Below are 27,143 nucleotides of genomic sequence, written 5' to 3'. Positions count from 1 at the left end.
CTTTGTATGGTCTGTACAAAGGTTTTTAACACATGGAAAGCCTGCTGTTAAATGTTGGTTCTATAAAAAAATACTAACATAATGAAATTCCATTTGGCTTATGATGTGTCCTTTTCCATTTGGTTTATAATGTGTCCACGGTCAAATGATACTAAATCCTTTTCCCAACTGCTTATGGTAGAAAGAAATAAAGCATCTCTTTAAGAGCATTAGTTGAGCTTCTTAATAAAATATAAAGTGTTTAAAAAGTGGGAATGGGAGTATTTCCATTACTTGTGAAATGCTTACGTTTTGAGAATTTGGTATATGTGCCTCATAAGAAATTTTTCCACTCCCAGGGGAAGGCCCTGGTTGGTTTATGAGTGGGCATGTGACCTAAAAAGTTTCAATTAGGCTGAATCTCAGAACTCTCATTTCAAATGCTGGGATAGAAGCTTCCTTCTCCTCCTCCAGACCTTGTGGTGTGCACGTGGGAGTCCAAGGACTAGAATACTCATTTTCAAAGCCTGACATTGGACCCAGGAGACAGGGAAAAACCATCCTCAGGAAGTCACAGTGAGTTCCTTGATTTAGTTATACAACCAGTATGTTCCCTTATTTTTAAGCCATTTACCATAAGATAATCTGATCCTTACAATGAATAGTATTACAAATGACATAATCCTTACGACCTTCTGTAAACTTCTTAGCCTGATCCACGCTTTGTGATCTGATTCCTTCCTGCTTCTCTTGCTTTGTGACTGGTCGTCTTCCCATACTCACCTTTTTCTCCAGATGTGAGGTACCATGATGATGTGAACACATGTTTGTCCCTCTTCTAGGAATGTCTTTGTTCCCTTTCTTGGTCTATCTAATTCTATTTATCCTTCAAAACCTTTCTTCTATGTGATGCCCCGAAAAAGATTTTCTGTACCATCTCCCACCTGACATAACTGTCCCTCCTGTGTGTGTCCATGGTATTATCTTATCTTTCCCATAGTATTAATCCCATTGTTTCATAATTGCTTCTTCTCAACCAGACTAGAAACTCTTCAAAAGAATTCATGTATTATTTGGCTTTGCCTTTATTTTTTTTTTTTTAATCGCCAGTACCTAAACTAACAATTGGTATTCAAATATTGACAGAATTAATAAATGTGTCAGGTAAAATCACCACCTACAAAAAAAGAATAATAATAACTAATTCTGGCATGAGACAATGTTGTTATTTTTGTTTGGTTTCATTTTGTTTGTTTTAGGTTCTTATGTAGAAGCCAGCAAACCTAATGGATTTTAATTACTAGGAATGTGTTTCCACAGTTTGGTAGAGTTTATTAGCTTAACCCCATTAGTAGATTGGTGACCAGATAGAAAATGTAATTACTGATGAGTTGCCTTCTCTGATAACCTGTCATTAGTCACCAGAGAGAAATAAGTGAGAAAGATTGAATGGATCAGTGAAAATCCACCACGGCAACTTGAAAATTCTCAAAGCACATGATTTACACAATACAGTCATGCTTATTTTGACTGAGGATATAAATGAAAAGAGGGGGCATTTAAAGGATTATTGTGGAAATTTTATATTACTTGAGAAAAATTTTATTTCAACCTTTTTCACAAAGAGATTGCTTTGCTAAATGGGGATTTATTGTTAGATATACAGGAAGCAAAGCAGTTTAAGACATTGTGTCTTTCTCCAAAGTGTTGCCCTAGATCCCAGTTTTTCCATGACTGGGACATTTAGCACGCTTCATGGATAATGTCAGCAGTAGCTCAGCATCATTTCAGAAATAGTTGGATATGTCCTCTGAGATGACCCAGTGATATCTTTTTCATAAAAGATACACAATAGAGGAAAAATCTTAGTGACCTCTTTTTTTTTTTTTTTAAACAGTGAAGCTTGCCAAGATTGCTTCTCCTTATTCTAAAGTTGGTTTTGGCATATTTGTTATCAGACATCTAAGTGTCATTCAGAAACCTTCCTCACAGGAAACAGATGGCCCATTCACATCAGAATAATTTAAGAAGGGTTTGTTTACAAAGGGACTAATGACTGAGATGTGAATACAGTTTAAGAAACAACTCAGATCATGCAGGGACCCAGCACTAGCATCAATAGAGCTCTCACTCTCCTCTCCCATCCCATGGCCAGAGGGGTAAGAGGAGGAACTCGCTAGGAAAAAGGTGAGAGCAGAAGGCCACCTGGAGAGGAGCAGGAATTTCTCATTGAGGGCACAGCCAGTCCTAGGAATAAGTCCCTGATGTCACTCTCTTCCCTACTTCCTGCCTCCTACTAGGCTCCTCGTTGACTGAAGTCAGAAAAGAGGCTTTTTGTTGTATTACAAGACAGTCAGCGCTTTCTGCTCAATAATGTGACTGCCTGGATGGAAAGCCTACACCTGCAACTACAGAAGAAACAAAGTCTCATCAACTATCATATCACTATAGGATAATATCAATTCAATCATATTACCTCCTGAAGCCTAAAAAGTTAACTCTTCTAATTCTTCCTTTTTTTTTTTTTTAAGAGTCAAGGTCTTGCTCAACTCCTGCTTATCACCCAGGTGGGGGTACAGTGGCACGATCATGGCTCACTGCAACCCTGATCCCTGGGGCTCAAAAGATGACACTGCCTCAGTCTCCTGAGAAGCTAGGACTACAGATGCATGCCACTCTGTCCAGCTAAATTTTTATTATTATTTTCTGTAGATATGTGATCTTGCTATGTTGCTCAAATTGATCTTGGACACTTGGCCTTAATCTATTGTCCCACCTTGGCCAAAGTGCTGAGACTACAGGCATGAACCAGCAGGCCTTGCCTGCTATGCAAGGGAAAGGGAAGAAAAAAATAATGAAGTATCATAAAATATAACCTCTAAATTCTCCCTCTGTAGGTGGCCACTAGCATAAATCAATGATCATAACTGCCTGCTTCCACCATCCAATTCCAAGCTCTCTTAGCATCTGGAAGTACTTCTGCTGGATGAGAGGTTTTTGTCTACTGGGATGGCTAGAATATTCATTCCTCCTTTCGTGAATAGTCTTTGTACTCTCAGTGCAATCTATACTGGGCTCCAACTTTTATCACAGGCCTACTGGTGGGTCTGAAACAATAGTCAATATTTGTTGTGAGACAAGGAAAGTTTATGGGAATTTGAGAGTCAGAGTTCTTAGCTTCATCTATATCTACCAAAATGTCCTCACCCATTGAGGCAGAGTTTCATTGATTCCTGACAATTACCTTTTGCTTAGCATGAGACCTGGCAGGTCAAGTTTATAATTAGTGCTAAAACTTTGCAATATTTACAATCATACCCTGAGCTTGGTTGTCAGCTGCATCTGTCCTGTGACTATAGGAGAGAAGTGCTTACCCTAAGTTATTCAGGAAACCCTCTGGCTCTCTGTATACACTCTTAATTACACATTTATAGTTATAACTCTCTTTTTCCCTATGTACATTTTGTAGAACTGTAACAAGAAATTAAGTGACTCAATAATCTTAATTGTTAGAACAGCTAAGCCCCACAACCACTTGATCTCTGCTAGCACATTATCCGATGTGCAACCACCAGAGATAACTTGAATATTTATGATGCTCTCATATGCCATATACCCTATCTGATTCCTCCCACCCACAGCAAAAACAAACAAACAAACAAACAAAAAATTATCTCTATACTCCTCAAAGATATGATGTATGAATCCTACGATCTCCTTTCAAGAGATCTGTTTCCTGGGGCCACTTCTAGTACCAATGAATGTATCAGCCAAAGTCCCAGCAGAATAGAAATAATTAGATGAGTATTTATTTAAAAAGTAACAGATTATGAATGTTTGAGTGGAGAGGAAGTGAATCACCACGTGGCCAGCAGCAGTAAACTGTTACCACTCTTAATCCAAAAGTGTTGAGGAAAGGGAGAAGTGAATAGAACCTCAAATGAAACAGTACAGAGCCAGAGGACATGGGAGGTCTGTGGATGTGACCAATGCAGGTCCATTTTTGAGGCCAAGGACAGATAGATGAGGGAGAGTGGCTCGAGGGGTCACACAGAGGCAAATGACACAATGGTATTTGTTTCCTTCCTCTCTGCGAAACCGCTTTCCTATCACCCGGGCTGGAGTGCAGTGGTGACATCTTGGCCCACTGCAGCCTTCACCACCCAGGTTCAAGGAATTCTCATGCCTCAGCCTCCCTCCCAAGTAGCTGGGACTACAGGTGTGCACCACCATGCCTGGCTAATTTTTGTATTTTTAGTAGAGGCAGAGTTTTGCCATATTGACCAGGCTGGTCTCGAACTTCTGACCTCAGGAGATCTGACGGCCTCAGCCTACCAAAGTGCTGGGATTACAGGTGTAAACCAACACCCCCGGCCCTATCCTTCTTCCAAATGATACAATATTATCTTTTCTTGAACTCTCTGGTTTAATTCATAGACTCTAGTTTTTAATTTATGTGTACACTCTTGTGACAGTAGTAAAATGTACCCTTATTTTTGTGTTCTTAACATGCACTCTGCTATTACATATCCATTCTCATACTTTTATGTATGTACAAATATACACAGTCACTTTTCCCCCCAAATATGAATATAACCAGTGACCATGTCTTTTTTTATCATTAGACTATGTCATAGGCATGTACAAATATTAATGACTTCTTGAGTTTAAAAGGTGAGACTTGATAACTGTACTTGGAATGAAGTATAATCCTAAGAATGGTATCTTTCCATTTCCTCTCCCTTCCAGCATGAGAATTCTTTCTTCGATTGAAAACATTCCGTTTTCAATTTATTTCATCATCTGGGGGAAGTGCTGGCTTTGAAAATGCAATTTAAAGTATGGCTTTCAAAAAGTGGCAAGGGATATCTTTATTCTTGTAAGGAGTCATGAGGTTTTTTTAAATATCTCATGTCAGTAATGATTCCTGATTTTCTTAACAGGGCTTAAAGTTGTTTTTATAAAAATCTCTTTTAATTACCTCAAACTTTTATTTGAAACAGAGAGTGGGTTTATCTGAATGATTCTCCAAAGAGATATCATAACAGAGCATAACCAATTTAGTTGAAAATTGAAGAACGCATGTTGACCATCTTGTTGTTCAGTTTCAGAAAATTTAAGGTCTGAGCATTTTTATTGTAAGAACAATAAACTACAAGGTAACTACCCTAAAAGATCATTTTGAAATATCTTTTTTTATCTATAAAATGTTACTGATTATGGCATGGGGAATAAATTCATAGTAACACTGTTCTAGATCCATTCTCATTTATAACAACTTAAAACTCAGATGGCAATATTATCATGGTTTCCAGACTCAAATTACCATAGGCATTTCCACCATTGTTTACTTGTTTTCCAGCTATCTCACATTGATCCATAGTCAGTCCATGATTATTTGGGACATAAAATATCTATATCATTTCACAATGTGAAAAATAATACATTCTTGAAATGGAGACAATTCAACTAAAGTTACATTTAATCTCTATGAGAAAGAAAGAAATAGAAACTGAGATGGTTGATTCTCTACTGTAGTGATTTAGGCTCCTAACAATTCAATTTTATACTTTAAGGGGATACCATATTGATCATTTTGCTAGGAGACTCTACTCAGTCCTGTTTATTGGCTCAGCAGTTATAGCAGACTTGTCCTTTGTGTACTAATTAGGTTATGTGGAGCACGATTTTTAAAATGCTGGTTCCAAATCTCCACGTGTATATGGAGTGACAAGTTTCTGCCTCTCTCTAGAGGTCAAGATAAAAATCAAGCAATATGTAAAAACTTAAGTTTAGTCCTCTTTTCAGTTTTGAGAAACAGAGAGCAGATGGGCAAAATGAATCTATTTTCCCTACTTAAAAGAAAAATCTTATCGCTAGCATGTCATAACCTAAATAATCTATATGAAATCCACCAATGCCTTTAAAACCAAATATTTCTGGCCCAGAAAGGGCTAAAGACATCATTAACATGAGCTTCTGCACATAAAAAAAAAAGATTTTCAAACTCTCCATGTAAAAGCGTGGCTTAAGACAATTCTAAATAGTAAGAATGTATCTGATGTTAAAATAACATTAGACGTGGGTTGGAATTTACTAACGTTAAAGGCCATTTTCGTGATGAATTTGGACAGGAAATGGTCATTTAAAATGTAATCATATGCTTCTAATTGTGATGTAATAGCACACTCAATGCTGAAAGGCAGCATGACCAACAAAACAAGACTGAGCAATAAAGGAATAGAAAAAGAATTAATACCAGGCAGGACAGTTTCAAATCTCTTTGAAGACTTTTCAGTGAAAACATCTTTTAATCTTTTTTTGTACTCTTAACCTGGAGAACACTGGTAGAAATTCAATGAAGCAAGAATGTGGCTGGAATGTTTCCAGAAGAGTTGGGAAAGAGCAGGATATGAGGCAATGGCTTTGCCTGCCACGCTGGCCCAAAGGTAGGTCCAGAAAAGAGGCCTTACATTCCAAAGATCCTCCGTTGACTCCGAGTCTCACACTTTTTCCACTGTACCATGTGTGTCCAGTAAGTGTTGCCTAAGAAAATATTGGCTAAAAGGCCAATTTGGATTAAAAATGGGTTTGTCTGAAGCTCGAGTTCACAATTTTTACCACGTCACTCTCCTATTCAGAAACCCTTCAGTGGCCTTCGTTTCAAATGTGATGTGTTAACCAAGTGCATCATTATCTTGGGCTCCCATTAAGCCTCTCTCAGCCTTGCCAGTCTCATTACTTCCCCACAGGAAGGTTCTGACTCATTCAAATCAGTCCATTGCTCAGCCATTGTGCTCTTCCACCACTGTATATATTTGATCTGGCTGTTCCTCCCATCTGGAACACCTCCTCTGTCCTCCGTTTATTTCCATCCTATCCAATATTTACTGCAAGGGTCAGAAACCCACCTCTTTTGTAGGTGTTTCCTAAGAGCTCAGTTGGTCCCCGGTTCTCCTTTCCTTCCCTGGACACCTAGAGTACACACTCTCAAGATCACCTATTTGGCTCTCATCAGATTCTACTTAGAGTTGCAAACTCCCTTTCCTGGAAAGCTGCTACCATGTTGCAAAACCCCAGATCATAGCACAGTGCCTGCATCAGGAGCCCATACAATGTCATGTGCACTTTTGCACATAGAGCTTTCGCATATCCCACAGCTTAAATAAACAAGCTTTCATGCCCTCAATCTATAGAGTACACAGAGGGTTTTTACATTTGCTATCTTGTTTCACAATATCCTTTGAGAAAGGCCTGACAGATATTATAATCTCCATTTTACAGACAAGAAAGCTGAACCAGGAAATCATGAGTGATTTGCCCAAGGTCACATACCAACTAAGGGGCAATATGAAGGCGTACAGGCTTCTTTTCTGATTCTCTAATGCTCATTTGGCTTACTCATTTTTTCTGTGTCTAATCACTTTTGTTTTGCAGTTTTAAACACTGTGATTTGGAGTTTTCTCTATAAAGTATTAAAAACACAGAGAAAAAAAGACTTGATACTATAAGATCAGAGAGATACAAAGCTAATCAACAGAATAAAGGTATATGATCAGTATTTTAAATGACTTGGGCAACTGATGCAAAAGAGAAAAGAGCGTGAGAGCTCTTAATGTTGAATCAAATCATGAAGACTTAAGTCTGGTATAAAGAAAAATGAGATGAAAGTCTACAAACAATGTTTTAAAATTATGTATGTCTAGAGCTTTTTTTCTAGAGTTTTAAGTCATACACTGAAAGATGAAAAGAAATGCTACACTATACAAAATCCATTAAAAAGAAAGAAAAAATATGCTTAAGGTAAGGATTCCATTAACTAATCTGTTCTAGTGTTGAATTGCTAGCATTTCTTAAATGCAAACTCTGAGTCAGGCCCAGTCCTGAGTACTTTACATGGATTATGCACTCTCTCTCTCATAATAGTGCTCAAAAGTGTTATTATCCCGACTTTTCAGAGGAAGAAAGGCATAGAACAGGTGTTGATACAGGTGTGATTTTCAACATGTGTCACCTAACTCCTCAGCTCAAGCTAAACTGTATATAATCACCCTTGTCATCGGGAAAATCTGAATCCAATTATTCCAATTCTTTTTAAGTCAAAGTAAGTATATTTGGGCTTTATGCTGTTTCCTAATAATCATCCATATGTTTTTTACCAAAACTACTAAAACCCCTTGAGGTCTTGCTAGAACTGCATACAATGCCAATGACTTAATACTTCCCCAGAGGACTTGAATATCACGTTTGGGACAAAACAGTCTCCAGGACAAGCTCCTTTGTGCTTTGCAGTGTATACACATCTGTTTGCTTCTGCACATGGAAGAAATGAACACATGTGACTCTGTTAGGGTTGCCAAATATCTCTGACTATGAAAGGCAACATTTGCTTTAGAAAGATATTTAGGTCTCAGTGGTCTCTAGCCTTGTTGAATATAACCATAAATGCACACATTAACATTTTTCAAGGAATGCAACTCAGTATTTTTGCTCTTAAAAAAGTGATTATTGTTGGGGATGATCCATTCTCAAACATTTTTGTGTTTGACACATTCCTTACACTATTAGCAACACAAAGTAAGAGCTAACAGATGGTTATTGAACCCAGACAGACATGGATGTGAATCTCAATCCTTCCATTACTAACTTTGTGGTAAGGGGCTTTCACTGGACTTATCTGAACTTTGGTTTCCTTATCCATAAAATATAAAACTAATTAATAGGATTTGGGTGAGGACAAAACAAAGTAATAAGTGGAAAATCTAGGGATTATGGCTAACAAATGCTCCATAAGTATTAGCTTGACAATATAACTGCAGAGAACACAGAACACATACATAGAAAATGGATTTTGCTAGACAGACAAATATAAACATATCAATATAGTTGACTGTGAATATAAGATTATGAATGTTTCCTTTTTCATTCTAATTTTCTATATCTTCCAGAATTTTCATTAATAAGTAAAATAGAATTTTGGCTAAGGAAAGACATCACTTTCCTGGCAGTAGCAAGAAATCTCAGTATACAGAGGTTGACGTTGTTATCCACCTCAGTTCATTTGCAAGAAATCAGACACAGTCTCAAGGTTTTATATTAAATTTATTACAGCAACCATTTTTTTTATTTGATTAGTTCTGTGAACACATTTCCAATGATCGAGCAGTTCGCAATCCCAGAAAACTCATTTTTAAGTGTAAAGATGTGGATTCTACAGGAAAAAAAAAAAAAAGAGTAGCCAAGAGTATTTACACGGGACTCTCACTTAGCACAGAGTATGAATTTAAGAGGTTAAGCTGGCACTCTGAGAACACTGAACTTGGAAAAGCTGCCTCTAGCATAGTCTAAGGAAACTCTGAGGCTGTAATTTTCAATCGGCAGTCCACATCCTTTGGTAAACAGTGGTTTAGGATGAAGAAGACTATTTCACCTGACAATACCCATTTCAGGACTTGTCAATTTAGCTAGCAGAGCTTGCTTTCCTTGAAACTGGTAACCTCCTTTTAGGAGAATATGACTCCTCGGCAGGAAATCCACCTGCAACACCTGTGAATACCGGCTATTCCTGGAATGAATTTCACTGTAATATAATGAAAATGACCTTTACATAGATGGATCTTTTTTGAATGGAGGTACCTAGTGTGAGGAAATGAACTGGAGAAAAATGAACATGAATATAGTTTCTAGCCAGGGAATGCTTCAGGAAAAATATATGAAATGGATACTCTGAACCGTGTTTAGGCATGTCCTTGTGTAATTAACCCAGAGCAATTTATTGATCTTAAAAATTTCTTCAATTATGGAATCATTGGTTCTGGTATAACCTAGGTTTATGTGGGTTAAGTCAGTCCTTCCCAGCAAACCTCAGAGAGCTGACAATTGAAGTTACAGATGTGTGAAACTGAGGCACAAAGAGATGTGGATTAACAACTTTGCCAAACTCGTAGTGAATTCACAAAAGGTGCATGCTACATTGCTCTAAATTGAGTGGTACACATGAGTCATCTGCTTTTTCTATACTTTTCCCTTTGTCCCTTCAATTCCAAATCTGTCACTTAAAAACTTTCCAACACAGCAGAGAGCAGAGAACTATGCTTTGGGGTTTATGCTTTCAAAGGCAATTTCGGTTAGCAAAAGATACAAGTCAAGGCAGGTCTCCTTCTGCTGTCTCTCATACTTCCCTCTGTACTCAGTGACTTGTGGTTACTAGTAGATTCTTGCCAGGCATAGCTCCTGTGATGGTCATCTCCCAGTAGAGCCCTTTAAAATCTTCAGTTTGACCCTGGGTCTCTTTGAGACTGGAATGCTCAGTGTGATTATCAGTATGGGTCAGTTTATAACATTTATTATATTCTCAATTCATTGGACATCACAATGTTGTACACACTGTGGATACAATAATGAATACTACAGATGGGATTTCTGTGACAAGAACATACAATGGGGTAAAGAGAGTCACTTCCCCTGGAGCTCCTCCAGACAACCACTGTGTTCAGAGCTCCCCATAGTAGCACTGGGAATTTGACCTATGTAATAACACAGCGCCTGATGTTCTCTTCAGTGCCTTTCATGGCTGGAAGCAGATTACAGTGTGCTGGACTCCACTTTCCCATTGGGTGAGCTCTCTTGACTGTTATTGATGCCAGGATGCTCAAGTGTTTTATTGTAGAGTCATTCATTCTGTCTTAGGCAGGTACAAATTCAGTTCACCAGAGGAGATGGTAATTCTTTATCTGCCTCATGTATACATGATACATATAGGAAATAAATGCTGATGTGTCTTTGGTTTTCGTTTAGTTCCCAATATGGTCATGCAAAAGGAACTTAAGTGATCCTAGAATGCATTAAAAAGATCTTCCAAAAATGATGAGCACTTAGCCTGTGTTTCAACTTTCTCTACAAGTTCTGCCCATTGCAACCAAAAATTTAAAAATTGGAAAAAGGGTGATTTACTAATTTTCTTCTCTGTTGTCTTAGATTTCACATTTTGAGTAGAGAGAAGCAAACAAAATACAGAGGGAATGTTATCTATCTCTCTTTAATTGTATTTCAATCCGTTTTCTATGGATTCTATGACTTAAACATGGATAACTTGGGTCAAAGTAATGTCAATTGTCTCTATATAAACTAAAATAATATATTACAATTGTGTTATGTTTCTTGTCTTCTAAACATTTTATAATTCATAGAAGTAATTTACATATCTAGAAGCAAGCCCATAAATCCAAATATATATTAAAATAATTATCACAGAGTATCAGTATAGTTTCCTTCATCTTATACTATAAATCATTGCTTATTATCACTCATTGAATTTGTTTGCAATATATAACTCTTGTTTTACATACAAAGCTTATTTAGGAGGAACTAGATCGACAGGTGGGTAGAACTATTGGTGCATACATAAGGCTGCATTCTGCAGGACGTTTTTATGCATTGCTTTCTAAAGTAATTCTAAGAAAGACATCCAGACTAAGTATGGAACCCTACATTAGGCTGACATCAAAAAGCAATAAAATAAAACTTTCCAAAGCTTCTAGCTTTGGAACGCTAAATGTGGTCAACTTAAAATGATTTCCTGTTTCCAAAAAGGTTTTTTGTTGTTTCCCCCCCACCCGCCCCAACAAGAAATCCTCTCTCTGGAAATATCAGATGTCTTCATGGTTATTTGATATTACTGCCCAGGAGAATCTGAGGGGAAAAAGAACAGAAAGAAACTGAAAAAGGACCAACAGAATACAGGAAACCTTTCTTGGAATTTCAAAGGCAGTAAAATGTAGAATAACTTAGCTATGCTCAGACATTTTATATAGAAAGCCTGAAGAACTGAGAAAAGAAACATTTGTATAAAGAAACATATAGACATTATATATGTAGCTTCATACTACATAAATTAAACTAAAAAGAAGAGAAAAACCATTGAAATCTTTTAAAAGAGACATTAACAAAATATTTAGTACAAATAAATGAATGAATAATTTGAATGACAGGGAACTAGAGAATAGTCATTCAAATGTTCCTAAAATGGTACAGCTATTACTGTTGCTGCTTTTCTGTATTTGTTTACACCTAAGGTAGTTATTTGTTAATATGTATCACCTTTTATACAAAAAATTAACGTATGATTTTAGAGAATGAAATCTTTTATGACATTGCCAATTTGTGTTGTCTCTTATCTAGCCATTCTTCACTGCTGTTACAAAGGAATAGGTGAGGAAACTTCCAAGTTTCTACATAATCCTGACAACCTAATCGCCCAAAATGGAACAGAGAAAATTGTGGTACTTTGTTTTTGAACAACAATAATTGTTATAATTAGCACACCAGAAAGCAATCTTGCTGAAAATGAAAAATATATTAGACCTCTTGTTCTTTTCAAACTAAAAGTTAACTATAAAAATAGTGGCTTGTGATTTGGGAAAAATTAAATATAGATAAATTTTGAAATGATACATTAATACTTTTTGGATATCTTATATTCCATGCAAGACTAAAACATGAGTTGAGATGCTAACAAAAATTAGTTATACCAAAACCAACATATATGTTAATAAAAAGCACTTGTTAAAGCTTTAAAAAGCACTTACGTGGCACATAGTAGTTGCTCATTATGGGTTTTGGGGTTTTAGTAGACTGAGTTTCAACTCCATCTAAAGAGTATTCAATGCTTTGCTAACAGCTTACACATAATTCAAATATTTACTTGCAATTTTTTGAACATATTTGCTTTCTTTAAGAGGAATGTTTTTTGGGAAAGAAATGGGAAAAAGAATAGTGAGGGTTTCCTTGCTGTACTATACATTAAAATATATTATACAATCTTATTTTTATTTTTATTTTTTCTGAGACAGAGTCTTGCTCAGTCACCCAGGTTGGAGTGCAGTGGCACTATCTAGGCTCACTGCAAGCTCCACCTCCCGGGTTCACCATTCTCCCACCTCAGCCTCCCAAGTAGCTAGGACTACAGGCGCCCGCCACCACGCCCGGCTAATTTTTTTTTTTATTGTATTTTTAGTAGAGATGGGGTTTCACCATGTTAGCCAGGATGCTCTCAATCTCCTGACCTCATGATCTGCCCACCTTGGTCTCCCAAAGTGCTGGGATTACAGGTTTGAGCCACTGCACTTGGCCAATCTTAATAATTTTTAAAGTTTATTACTGGTATTAGGATAGAGGCAAATTAATGTAATACACTAGAAGATCCAGAAACATATAAGTATATAAAAGACTTATATATGACAGAGACGCCATTTACAATGATTGAGAAAGAAAAGATTATTTAGTAAACGAGCTGGCTAATGGCTTGAAAAAAAAAGTTAGATCCCTACCTCATGCACATGGCAGAGTAAATTCCAAATGTACTAAAAATTCATAATAGAAAATTGAAACACTGAAATACTAGAAGAAATATAATGACAATATAATCTTGAGGTGGCAGATAGTACTTTATATTATAATTTAAGTAATATATTTATGAAAATTGGTCATATTTTCTAAAACTGACACAAATCTAGTGAGAAGGGTGGCACTGTTTTACATTTTTGCAAGTCTCCTTAATGTCTGGCTTAATAGAAAACATCTGGAATCTCATATTTGCCTTGGCAGTCATCTGTGGTGATATCATATGTCTGTAGCTGGACAACTCCACTGTAAACTTGTGAAAGAATAAAAGTGAAAAAGGCAGATATATCATAGTATTATCATGTAAATAGTTTTGACCTTTTAGGACTCTGGAATGAATCTCTGGGTCACAAGTGGACTGTGAATCACCCTTTGAGACTATGAAATATAATATAAACTTTTAAACTGATTGCATTTCTAAAGGATCAATTTCATTTGCATAGTTATGGAAAAGATTCATCTGAATTACCTGTAGTTTCCTATAATTGATCAGTTTCCTACCCCTATTGAGTAGCAAAATATCTTAGTATACTTTTAAATTGGATTATTCCCCAAAAGGTCTAAAATCACCCCATACTCCACTGAAAGGATACCCTATTGTCTCTTCTGTCCATTTCTCAGTGTATCCTCCTAACCTCCACCACCTTCAATTATCAGCCTCCACCAAATTAAACATGTTGATATGCAAAGGTCATAAGGAGATGGACAAATTTCTAGGTGGTAATACAACAAGAAAGAAGGAAATTGGAACTGTTTTCAGTGTAGTTAATGTAGTTACTTCTTTATATTTCCACACTTAGACATCCTCGCAAAATATCCTCCTTCACAACTTCCCTCTTTAATTTGAAAAATCACATTTTCCTAAAGAAGTCCTTTTTCATGTTTCTTATTTCAATCCTTTACCCCCTTTTCGGAAATCTAATCACTTTCCTCAGCAGTTAGAAGTTTCCCTTTTTGGTCTATTCCATGCCTACCAACTCAAATGACACCTCTGACTTTGTTCAAATGTTTATAACAATCTCATTTGTTCAGGAAGATGGAATGCATTCTAATTACATGATTATAAGTAGGTAAGAGTTTCAGTTCAGGTTCAGTAAATCCTCCAAAAGAAAACTTGCTTTTTTTCACTCTAGATCATCTGACAGTTAATCTTCATCAAAGTGGTCACTAGGATTATAAAACAAAATCTCACAAAGCAAATGTGTGTGTGTATATATATGTCTCACAACAGATATATATATATCCCACAACAGATACATATATATATCCCACAACAGATACATACATATATCTCACAACATATATATATATATCTCACAACAGATATATATATAGTCTCACAATAGATATATATGTCTCACAACAGATATATATATCTCTCTCACAACAGATATATATATGTATATCTCACAACAGATATATATGTATATCTCACAACAGATATATATATATCTCACATCAGATATATACATATCTCACATCAGATATATACATATCTCACAAGATATATATATATATCTCACAAGATATATATATATATATCTCACAACAGATATATCTCTCTCTCTCAACAGATATATATATATATATATCTCACAACAGATACACACACACACACACACATATGCATATGTGAAATGAAAGGCTATGGTTATTTAGCTTTATTTTGTCCTGTCCTTTTTAGGGCAATAGACTCCACCATTATTCTTCTAAGAAGCTTTTTTTTTTCTTTTATGCCCCATTGAGTGTGGTGTCATTATAAAAGACATCATACTAAATATAAATTGCTTAGTCTTAGTTTCCCTTCCTGCAAAGTAGTATTTCAATCAAATTCCATATGATTTCTCCTTCTTAAGGATGTGTTTGAGAGCAGACGTAGAGATGGAGAGAGCTACAGTTTATATATAACACATGTTCAAAAATGTATACCCACAACGTGGACATGGATAAGAATGAACAACCCAGACATTTGAAAATTTATGAACATTTCGCTGCTTCATTTTATGGTTTATATTGAGGTATGGAGAACAAGTCAGTAAATATTTGTATGACTAATAATCCTAAAACATTTATTCTAAATATGACTTTGGGACTATAGAAGTGAGTTATTTCATATTCTCAGTATAAAACTAGAGTCACAAAGGGCTCAAGTGTGATTCTAGAGATAGAAAGTGAACTATGACCACAAGGAGCTGGCTTTAGTGAGATGTACATAAATACCTAATCTTCCCCTTACTCCTTTCTCTCCTCCTCTATCTCTCCTTCTCTCCACAACATGGACAGGAGTAAGATTAAGTAGCTCAGACATTTAAAAATCATCCTTCTTTTCCTCCTCTTTTCCCTCCTCCTCGTCTTTCTCCTCCTCCTCCTTTTTAATGAATGAAAATAGAAATGGCAGCAATGTGAAACTTTTGATCTAAATAGGATTGCAAACTGTGACCCATGGATTAAACCTGGCCCTGGCCCTTTGCCTCTTTCTGTACATCCATGAGCTAAGAATGGTTTTTAACTTTTTTTTTTTTTTTTGAGACAGAGTCTTCTCTGTTGCCAAGGCTGGAGTGCAATGGTGTAATCTCGGCTCACTGCAACCTCCACTTCCCGGGTTCAAGCAATTCTCCTGCCTCAGCCTTCCGAGAAACTGGGAATACAGGCACCCACAACCATGCCTGGCTAAGTGGAGACAGGCTTTCACCATATTGGCCAGGCCAGTCTCAAATTCCTGATCTTGTGATCTGCCCACCTCAGCCTCCCAAAGTGCTGGGATTACAGGCATGAGCCAATGCACCCAGCTGGTTTTTTTTTTCCAACATTTTTAAGTGGTTGAAATTAACTCAAAAAGATAGTATCTGGTGACACTTGAAAATGATATGAAATTCAAATTTCATTATCTATAGATAAAATAATATTGGAACACAGTCACACTCATTTGTTCATATACTATATACCATTGCTTTTGTGCTATACTGGCAAAGTTAAGTAATGACAACAGAAACCATATGTGACACTCTCATGACTTCACACTCCTGCTCAATGTACTACAGATCACAGTGATGCAATTGTAACTCAACAATATTTCAAATGTAACTCAGCAGTATTTCAGTATGTCATGCATATTGCTCCACCATAACGTAATTTTTATAAATTATCAATAGGTATTTATTATGTCAAAAGAAGAAGAGAAAATGGGGCTCTGAAAGTTGCACCTCTGAGGCACAATGGAATGTAGGTTATTTTATTATTGAATTCAATTGTGAAGGGTTATATTTATTATGCAGTGACACTATAGCTGTGATAAAATGCAACATACATCAGCGTCACCAAAAACTATGCATGCACTACAGTATTCTCCCAACTCACAGAAAAGGTAATAATAAAAAAATGTAACATGGACTATTTTGTCACAGCAGAATTTCTTCACAAAAATAAAAAATGAAAATCAGACTGTGACCAAAGTACATGTCTACATTGCTCATTTGTTAAGCAAGGAAATTCATTTACAAATGGTGAATTAATTAAATCACATTTGATTGCAGCTATAGTTAATATCTGCCTAGAGAAAACTCTACTGAAGATTATTAGCCTTTTAATGAGAATAACAGTTCAAAGAGTTGAGGACATTGGGAGCAATGTCAATAGTCAATTAATAAACAAAGCAAATTGTGTTTAGTGGTTATTTTTGGCTCTTGGTAAGTTAACAGGGGTTACCAATAGTGCTGAGTTATTTTTCACTTGAGGAATTAATGCCAAGTTTGAGATGACTGAAGAATTAGTGTATATGAATAGTTCATGTGGAATAATTACAGGAGAGAGTATTTTCCCCCCCAAAAATGAGAAAGCAACAATTCAGTAAAATCTGAAGTGGTATCTGCTAAGATGTGTTATAATTAATGATGGGAAAAAAAAAAGTGTAGAGTAGAAAATGACTTATTTGGACAATTTTACTAAGCTTTTGACATTGTCTTGAACATGAATAATTGCCCAAAATCAGTATTATTTAATACTAAACAGCTTTGGAAATTTTCTGTTACTGCAGACTTGATTACTTAATTCAATCTAAAATTGCAAGGGAATTTAGAGTTTATATGTGAATGATACTGCAATGAAGTCATTTTTGCAACGAATATTTTTCAATGACAATTTTGAACCACGTGTTGGCAAAAGTTAAAGCAACAGTCAAGATTTTCATCCTCATATGAATATTTAGTGGATATGTTCTTTGAACTCAAACTACAGTTTCAGCAGAACTCTTTAGACCTTGATGCAAATGAAAAGGAAATTTCATATTTCAAAATATATTTCACTAAGACATTGAGAAGCTTTCACCTAACCTTCAATTAGAACTTATTCATCCAAAATGTAGTGACGTGCTAAAAGCGAAATATCAAAAGAATCTAATAGGAGTGTGTTAATGTATTTCAAGTTTTAATTATGATTATAATCATATGCTAGTGGATTGATAACAGTATTTGGCAGTGCCATCTGTGCTAAAAGATGTTTTGGAATATGAAACACATAAAAGTTCATTATGGATAGCATTAACAGATGATATTTGTAACTGATTTTGATAAGAAAAAACACTATGAATTTCAGTTAAGCAAACCTGCAACTCCCAGAAGAGAGAACTCCATTCTTCTCATTATTAGACTTGTATTAAAATTATTTCAGCTCATTTGGGTACAAAGTAAAAAAGTTAAAAAAATACATATTTTGTAGTACTCAAAATAACTTGAATGCTGTAGTACTCAATTATAATTGTTATTATATTTGAACTTCATCAATTAAAAAGTATGTGGAAATTTGTTTTCTCTCTGATTATGTAACATTTATGTAATTTCCATAATTTTGCCTCTTTGCCCACAAAGCTTAAAAAATTCATTATCGGGACTTTTTTTTTTTTTTTCTTTTTTTTTTGAGATGGAGTCTCACTGTGTCACCCAGACTGGAGTGCAGTGGCATGATCTCTGCTCACTGCAAGCGCCGCCTCCCAGGTTCACACCATTCTCCTGACTCAGCCTCCCGAGTGGCTGGGACTGCAGGTGCCTGGCACCACTCCCAGCTAATTTTTTGTATTTTTAGTAGAGACAGAGTTTCACCATGTTAACCAGGATAGTCTCCATCTCCTGACCTCGTGATCCACCTGCCTCGGCCTCCCAAAGTGTTGGGATTACAGGCGTGAGCCACCGCACCCGGCCCCATTATCTGGACTTTTACAGAAAAAGTTTGCTGACCTTTGATCTAAATGAAACAAATCTGAATTCTGGTTCCACTTGTGGAATGTCAAGGAAACTGACAGCAGAAAGAACGTGCTGGAGGCCAGACATAAGTCAAATTGGGTTGGTGGTTATCCTGAGACTTACAGTGAAAGACACTGGCTGCAAGGGTCTGTCTGAGATGTTCTTCTCTCAAAAGAGGGCATCAGGTTCTGAATGAAATTAGCCATCCTAGACATCCGACAGTGGAGCCAGGATAACCAGGCTGTCATGCTCCAGTATACTGAGCACTATCAATCATTTTTCCTTCCAATGACTTTCTGTTTGTTTCCATAGTTATATGTTTGTAAGGAAATTGTATGTTTGCCCTAAACAGGTTGTTTGAGTTTATCTTTTTGACATAGAGGACACAGAAATTTTGGATAATTTCATTGTTAGGAGGTGGCATTGGCCAATGTAGGTATCATTAAAATGGATTGTAGATGCCTAATAAATTGCATGTGAATTTACTTTTTCTGAAACTAAGGTAAACTCTTTATGTCTTCTTATTAGCTTTCAATGTTTTCAGAAAGAAAGAAAGAAGATTTAGAGAAAATTAGAACAGGAACTATTAAAATCGTTTTTCACTTGATTTTCCAACATCTTAGAAAAGAGACCTAGGCTTTGTGTAGACCAGTGTAAAAAGATATGCCTTGTCTATACATAACTGAGCCAGGAAAATGAACACTTTCCACTTAGTATTTATTTGTAAATTCATAATCAAAAAGGTAATAGTTACCATTCCTAACTTCTTCAAAGATACAGGGGATGAAAAAAGACTTATAATAACCTCTTCAGAATAGATTTTTATGTGAAGGAAGTGCAGAATCACCAGTGTTTTCTTTTTGCCAGCATACCTCTGGGAGTTACATTGGGATTAAGTCTCTTCTAATCACCAATTGTTAGCTGACAAGGTGGACTCTGAACTAGTGAGTTCAAACATAGGGTTCTCTCATGTATGAAAAAATAAAAAGACCATGTCAAAGCTAGTCTTTATCACTTGCCTGGCAATCAATCACATATCTTCCATGGAATGCAGTTTTACATACAAAGTATTTGCTTTAAATACTTTATAGAAATAAAAGATGTGTACTGAGGATAACTTAAAAAGTAGCTCACATTTTTGAAATGTGTAATTTCTTCATTACATTTTTTTCATTATTGATAAGGTTTGGCTCTGTGTCCCCAACCAAATCTCACTTTGAATCGTAATCATCCACACATGTCATGGGAGGGACTCAGTGGGAGGAAATTGAATCATGGGGGTGAGTTTTTGCCATGCTGTTCTCGTGATAGTGAGTAAGTCTCATGAGATCTGATGGTTTTATAAAGGGTAGTTCCCCTGCACATGTCTTCTTGCCTGCTGCCATGTAAGATGTCACTTTGCTCCTCCTTGTCTTCTGCCATGATTGTGAGGCCTCCCCAGCCATGTGGAACTGTGAGTCCACTAAACCTCTTTCCTTTATAAATTACCCAGACTAGGTATGTCTTTATTAGCAGCATGAGAATGGACTAATACAGTAAATTGGTACCAATGGAGTAGAGTGCTGCTGTAAAAATACCCGAAAATGTGGAAGCGACTTTGGAACTGGGTAACAAGCAGAGGTTGGAACAGTTTGGAGGGCTCAGAAGAAGACAAGGAAATGTGGGAAACTTTGGGACATCCTAGAGACTGGTTGAATGGTTTTGACAAAAATGTTGCTTGTGATATGGACAATGAAGTCTAGGCTGAGGTGGTCTGAGATGAAGATGAGGAACTTGTTGATAACTGCAGCAAAGGTGACTCTTGTTATGCTTTAGCAAAGAGACTGGTGGCATTTTGCCCATGTCCTAGAGATTTGTGAAAATTTCAGCTTGAGAAAGATCATTTAGAGTATCTGGTGGAAGAAATGGCAAAGTGTTCAAAAGGAAGCAGAGCATAAAAGTCTGAAAAATGTGCAGCCTGACCATGCAACAGAAAAGAAAAACCCATTTTCTGGGGAGAAATCCAAGCCTGCTGAAGAAATGTGCATAAGTAATGAGAAGCCCAATGTTAATCACCAAGACAATGGGGAAACTGTCTCTAGGGCATGTCAGAGACCTTCAAGTAAGCCCCTCCCATCTCAGGCCCAGAGACCTAAATGGAAAAAGTAGTTTCATGGGTCAGACCCAGAGGCCCCTGCTGTGTGCAGCCTAGGAACTTGGTGCCTGTGTCCTGGCTTCTTCAGCCACAGCTAAAAGGGGCCAAGATATAACTCAGTCTGTGGCTTCAAAGGGTGTAAGCCCCAAGCCTTGGCAGCTTCCAAGTGGTGTTGAAGCTGTGGGTGCACAAAGGCAAGAATTGAAGTTTGGGAATCTCTACTTAGATTTCAGAGGATGTATAGAAATGCCTTGATGTCCAGGCAGAGGTGTGCTGCAGGGGCAGAGCCCTCATGGACAACCTCTACTAGGGCGGTGAGGAAGGGAAATGTACGGTGCTAGCCCCTACACAGAGTACCTACTGGAGCACTGCCTAGTGGAGCTGTGAGAAAAGGGCCACCATTCTCTAGACCCCAGAATGGTAGACCTACTGACAGCTTGCATCATGCACCTAGAAAAGCCACAGACACTAAATGCCAGCCCATGAAAGCAGTCAGGAGGAGGGCTGTAGCCTGCAAAGCCACAGGGTTGGAGCTGCCCAAGACCATGGAAACCCACCACTTACAACAGTGTGACCTGGATGTGAGACATGGAGTCTAAGGAGATCATTTTGGAGCTTTCAGATTTGACTGTCCTGCTGGATTTTGGACTTGCGTAGGGCCTGTACCCGCTCTGCTTTGGCCAATTTCTCCCATTTGGAATGGGTGTATTTACCCAATGCCTATACCCCCATTGTATCTAGGAAGTAACTAACTTGCTTTTGATTTTACAGGCTCATAGGCAGAAGGGACTTGCCTTGTCTCAGACGAGACTTTGGTCTTGGACATTTGGGTTAATGTTGTAATGAGTTAAAACTTTAGGGCCTGTTGGAAGGCATGATTGGTTTTGAAATGTGAGGACATGAGACTGGGGAGGGGTGAGGGGCAGAAAGATATGGTTTGACTATGTCCTCACCCGAATCTCACCTTGAATTGTAATAATCCTCACGTGTCATGGGAGGAGCCAAGAGTGTGGTAATTGGATCATGGGGGTGGGTTTTTCCCGTGCTGTTCTCATGATAGTGAATAAATCTCATGAGATCTGATGCGTTTATAAAGGGGAGTTCCCCTGCACATACCTGCTTGCCTGCTGCCATGTAAGACGTCCCTTTGTTCTTCCTTTGTCTTCCACCATGATTGTGAGGCCTCCCCAGCCATGCTGGACTGTGAGTCCATTAAACCTCTTTCCTTTATATATTACCTAGTCTTGGGTATGTCTTTATTTGCAGCATGAGAATGGACTAATACAATTCTCCAAATTAAGCTTTTCCTTTCTGTTATAAGGGTAACATGATAAAATCACAGAATGGACACAGAAAGAAAGTTTTTCTGAAAATAAGAAATGTACACCAAATTCCATTTGCTGATTAAATATTTTACTATGCTTTATAAATACCTAAAGATATTTAGCTTATCCAGTCACTATTCCTTTTAAGGAAAGCTTTTGGAATATGGAGTTTAATTGCCATTTATACTAAATAGCAAAAATAAGGTTGTGCAATTTACATGTTTAACTTCTAATATGAAATTATCTCTCTGAAGTTTTAAGTCAAATTGAGAATGGAAGCAACCTCCCCAAGAAGCATAAAAGGCAGGCTGTAAAAGAAGTGCATGGAGAGGAGAGAGAATAGTAGGCTATAGACAGAGGTATTCCTTTACTAGGGTGTATCATGGAGTCAGGAAGGAGAGGGGTGCAAAATTGAGGGTTGTAATCTGACTCCCTGGTAGCAGATACTTGTGGGGCAAAGTCTGGATTTTATCAAAACTAGAATTGGTAGACGTCTCCATTTATTTCCACGTATATCCAATCAGTTACTAATTATTGATGATTCTACTTAAAAAATTTCTATTGGAGATACTGAATAAATATATAAATGTATTAATACATGGATGAATGAATGAACAACTGGATAAATGAATAAATAAGGGACAACAGTGAAAGGTCCTTTGACTTAATATTTCTCAGGTGATAGTGAGATGCTCCATCCTGATTTCTGGGCAATGTGTCCAATCACAACGAACCCCAGGCAGTGGATGGGGCACAGCAACTAAGATGCAGTGCTAAGGAAACAAAGATGGATTGAGTCAGACTTGTTATTTTAAATAAGTCAGGTATCCAGGAAAATTAGAACAGAAGGGAACGTTAAAAATCCCACGCTAGTTAATAGGGCTTAATCCAGGCACACAAAACGTCATGTCTTCTTGGTAACATGACTTCATTTTAAGTGTCACTCAGTGGTGGCTGAGCTTCCTGGTCTACTTCCTACTTCCTAGCCTACTATGATCTCCTGGGTCAGACTGTATGTGGCCACTAGGGGACAGAGTGGCAGGCAGGAGCACAGAGAAGAAAAAAGGCAGGGAACACATGGCAGAAACCAACCAAAGTTATCTAACTTCAGCCACTCTTCAAACTTTTACAGTATTTTGGCTTATGTTCACCACTATGCCTTTTGGAATTCTTGTATTTTATAATTTGTTAAGCTACTATGGGACTTATGTTGATATAGAAAAGTCTTTTTTCTTCTTTTCCTTTGTTTTTTGACACACAACTACTTTGTTGCTTATTTGATCACACCAAAACTGCCAAGTGTCTGCATGTGGAGATGTGTGAAGGGTTAGGTTATATGCAACAATTGGGCAGTGTCATTCATTGTAAATTCATGGGAACATGATAGACATTTTCTTAGAATTTAACTGTCAGGTTCATCAGATGGGTGAACTGAATTCAGCTTCATATATTTACCAAGTTACGATATGTTGATTTATTGTTTTTTTTTTTTTTCCATGAATGGGCTAGACCAGGTTTATTTGAGAGGCAATGCATATGAAGGAGGCAGTAGTAAAGTAAGTATGAGTTATTTCACACTGCGTTCCTCCCATGACACGTGGGGATTATTACAATTCAAGGTGAGATTCGGGTGAGGACACAGTTAAACCGTATCTTTCTGCCCCTTGCCCCTCCCAAATCTCAAACCAAGCATGCCTTCCAACAGGCCCTAAAGTTTTAACTCATTGCAACATTAATTTAATGTGAGTTATTTCAACTCTGTGTCTATTATATACTGTTAACTTGAAAAGAAAGCTGTCTTACCAAGCACCCTTTTTTTAAAATAAAAATTATCTTTGAGTAGCAATTTTACTAAATTAAAAGTGATTTTCCCATATTTTATCACCTTCAGTTAATATAAAATAATGGAATATTTTATAATCCTAATAATTTGCACATTAAAACTTTAAGTTTATTACTATTATAAGTATTCCAATGACTACTGTTTATTCAATTCCAGCTTTTTTGTCCCTGTAATAGATAATAGGTTAATTATTTGTGTTAACTAATCCATTGACTTGATTCCCTCATTAAAGTAATCAAAAGTTTCAGTTTAATTGAAGAAATTTAGCGCTTTATATTTAGTATCATGTGGTAATTATCTTTGCCTTTCAGGCCATCAACTATGCTGTTTTAACTCTTCTTTTTAGCCACTTTCATGAAATGCAAGGTTAACAAAATTTTTAAAAAAGCTCTTTGACTAACTACTGCTGGAAGCAAAGATGCCAAAATGCCATCTTTTAAAAACAGCCCTTGAAATACCTTCTACTTAGGTATATATACCTGAAAATAAGAAGAAATAGAGAATTTTCTGAAACCTTCACAGTACTTTCACATGAGTTTGAAACTCAGGTGTAGACCAAAATGTGCAGATGATTATCAAATTTAAGCTCTTTTTAAAGTTTTTTTTTTTTTTTTTTTTTTTTTAGCCTTTATAGTATTAATTAAGAAATCTGTTCAACATCTGGGCAAGGCTTAAATATCTTTCATATTTCTATCAGCTGGAAATGAGAAAAAGAAACACATTTCATATGAAACATATTTTTCTACAAGATGAGAATGCAGAAATGTTTTCTCTAACAGTATCTATTTTAAGCTGGGCGTGGTGGCTCATGCCTATAATCCCAGCACTTTGGGAGGCTCAGGCGGGTGGATCACCTGAGGTTGGGAGTTCGAGACCAGGTTGGGAGTTCGAGACCAGCCTGACCAACATGGAGAAACCCCGTCTCTACTAAAAGTACAAAAAATTAGCTGGGCGTGGTGGCGGGCATCTGTAATCCCAGCTACTAGGGAGGCGGAGGCAGAGGAATCGCTTGAACTTGGGAGGCGGAGGTTGCGGTGAGCCAAGATCACACCATTGCACTCCAGCCTGGGCAATAAGAGCGAAACTGCATCTCAAAAAAAAAAAAAAAAAAAAGACCACACAATATCTGTTTTATAGAAAGAATATCAAGAGAAGTAAAGCAAGTTTTTTTGCAAGGGAGGAGAGGTGGGGAGATACCTAGATGACAGGCATGATAACGTTCCTTCTGGTTTACTTCACAATTCTATCCTTTGCTAAAGCAATGTTTACCTTGATTTGGCGTTTCTCATCTTGTCTTCCTCTTCCTGACTTGGCTTTAGCTTTTAAACTAAAAATAAAGATAAATGAAGGCAGAGAAGAATTTTTACTAGCAAGTGTTGCACAAGAAATAACTATAGTCTCATAAAGTTTTATCTTTATTCACGTCTTGCAATTTGAAATGTAGTTAAATCATAAGGCAAGGCTTCATACCACGTCCCTGAAGCTAAATACAGTACTTTTCTACTTATCTTCTTTAATAGAACTTATTTATTTTTAAACTTTAGTACACTAAGATTTTAAAAATCTTAAACTACCAGTGTGGGCTAGGATTCTCTTTACAAGTTTTGCACAGGGACAGAGACTGCACACAGGAAACTTGATACAACTAATGTCACCAAATTAGATAATGTGTAACACAATGTCCAACTTTTGAACAGACACCATTTCAACAAATACCAGATTTGAAGATAACCCCACTGAAATCTGAAAAAAAATATTTCAAATCAGAGAGAAGATTGTACAGATAGTCTTGAGCTTAAAAAAATCTGTAACATTTTAGTTTCAAATGCACTTTGTAAGCTAAGATTCAAACATACACTTTGGGCACTTATGATCAAAATTTGGAATAATAGTACGGTAGGTTTCAATTCTTGCAAGTCAACTTGGGCATTGCAAATACCAACTGAACTATCTATCACAAATATGTTCTGTTTCCTTGAAATACATTAGGTTTTTAAAAAATGATACTACTCACAGTGGGAGAAACAAATTTATAATCAATTTATGTGGGTAATATTAATACAATAATATTAGAAATATTGTGCTATGCCGAACTAATGTTTAGTAACTTTCTGAAAAGTCTGTGAAGTGTCTACTTGACACAAATTTAGGTAAATAAAAAAATTTTGAAATAAAAAAAAAAGTCTTCTATACTTTTTATACTCTCTCCTTTGTATGCTAGGGAGAAGTTGAACGGTCTAGGAAACTTCTTAAGTCTTTTAAAATTTGCAATTTCTTGGCTAATACACAACAGGCCATTTGAGGTCATTCTTTCCAACTGAGTCACTGACTCAGGGCTCAGAGCATGGTGCTTAAATGTCAATGGAGACAAGCCCTCTGACTGTGATCCTCATTGTCGTGATACGGTCTCCTGTTCTGGATACTCCCATTCTTATAAAAAGCAACTCTTGCTCATTTATTATGTAGGGGAGAAAACAAAATTTCTTTTCTTTCTTTTTTAGGCTCTTCGTTGAGATCGTTTCCTGAAAACAAACATCAGATTAACAAAAGAGACAAGCGGAAGTTTATTAATGCATGTTGTACCCATCATGCAGGAGAGGCCTCAGTTCAAAAGTATTCCTCTCTCAAGGCAGTGGCTTAGGGGACTTGCTTAAATAGTATTTCCACAAAGAACCATCAATCTGATATAGCAGAAAGACAAAGGAGAGAGCAGTTTCAGTCTTTCAAAAGGTAGGAAAACGTAGGAAGACAGTAAAATATGTCTGCAATTTTTTCTGTTGCCTCCTGGTGACTTCTCTGGGCTGATAAGCAAGCTCTGTCTCAAGGAAGGATTGATGGCCTGCCATCAGGCAAGCAGAGCCTGAGACAGAGTGTTCCCCTGTGTTTTCAGTGTTCGTAATCTAACAATCCTCACTATTTTGGAGAGAAATATTTTGGTTTCCTTCAATAAAAATCTGAGAGTTCCTAATGTAGAAATACTGTGTCTAATTCACTCTTTGATCTTCCCAAGGATCTCCATAGAGCAGGGGACTAATTTAGTGTTTGTTGAATTGAATTTATTTATTTATTTATTTATTTATTTATTTATTTATTTATTTTTGAGACAGAGTCTCGCTCTGTCACCCAGGCTGGAGTGCAGTGGCCGGATCTCAGCTCACTACAAGCTCTGCCTCCCAGGTTTACGCCATTCTCCTGCCTCAGCCTCCCAAATAGCTGGGACCACAGGC

General features: G+C 36.9%; 2 long non-coding RNA genes across 2 annotated transcripts in view; one reads left to right on the top strand and one right to left on the bottom strand.

Moving 5' to 3' along the window:
- Positions 1–27,143, bottom strand: part of LOC102139483 (uncharacterized) — a 125,928-nt gene that overhangs the window by 76,531 nt on the left and 22,254 nt on the right. The gene's annotated exons all lie outside the window — the stretch shown is intronic.
- LOC141410210 (uncharacterized) lies at positions 418–26,881 on the top strand. The gene is made up of 2 exons (XR_012434405.1): positions 418–555; positions 26,418–26,881. It is a non-coding gene; the product is annotated as an uncharacterized lncRNA (long non-coding RNA).

The sequence above is a fragment of the Macaca fascicularis genome, chromosome 4, assembly GCF_037993035.2.
Source record: "Macaca fascicularis isolate 582-1 chromosome 4, T2T-MFA8v1.1".
Classification (NCBI taxonomy): domain Eukaryota; kingdom Metazoa; phylum Chordata; class Mammalia; order Primates; family Cercopithecidae; genus Macaca; species Macaca fascicularis.
Note: the sequence above shows the minus strand (reverse complement) of the source record. Positions and strands in the feature narration are given on the sequence as shown.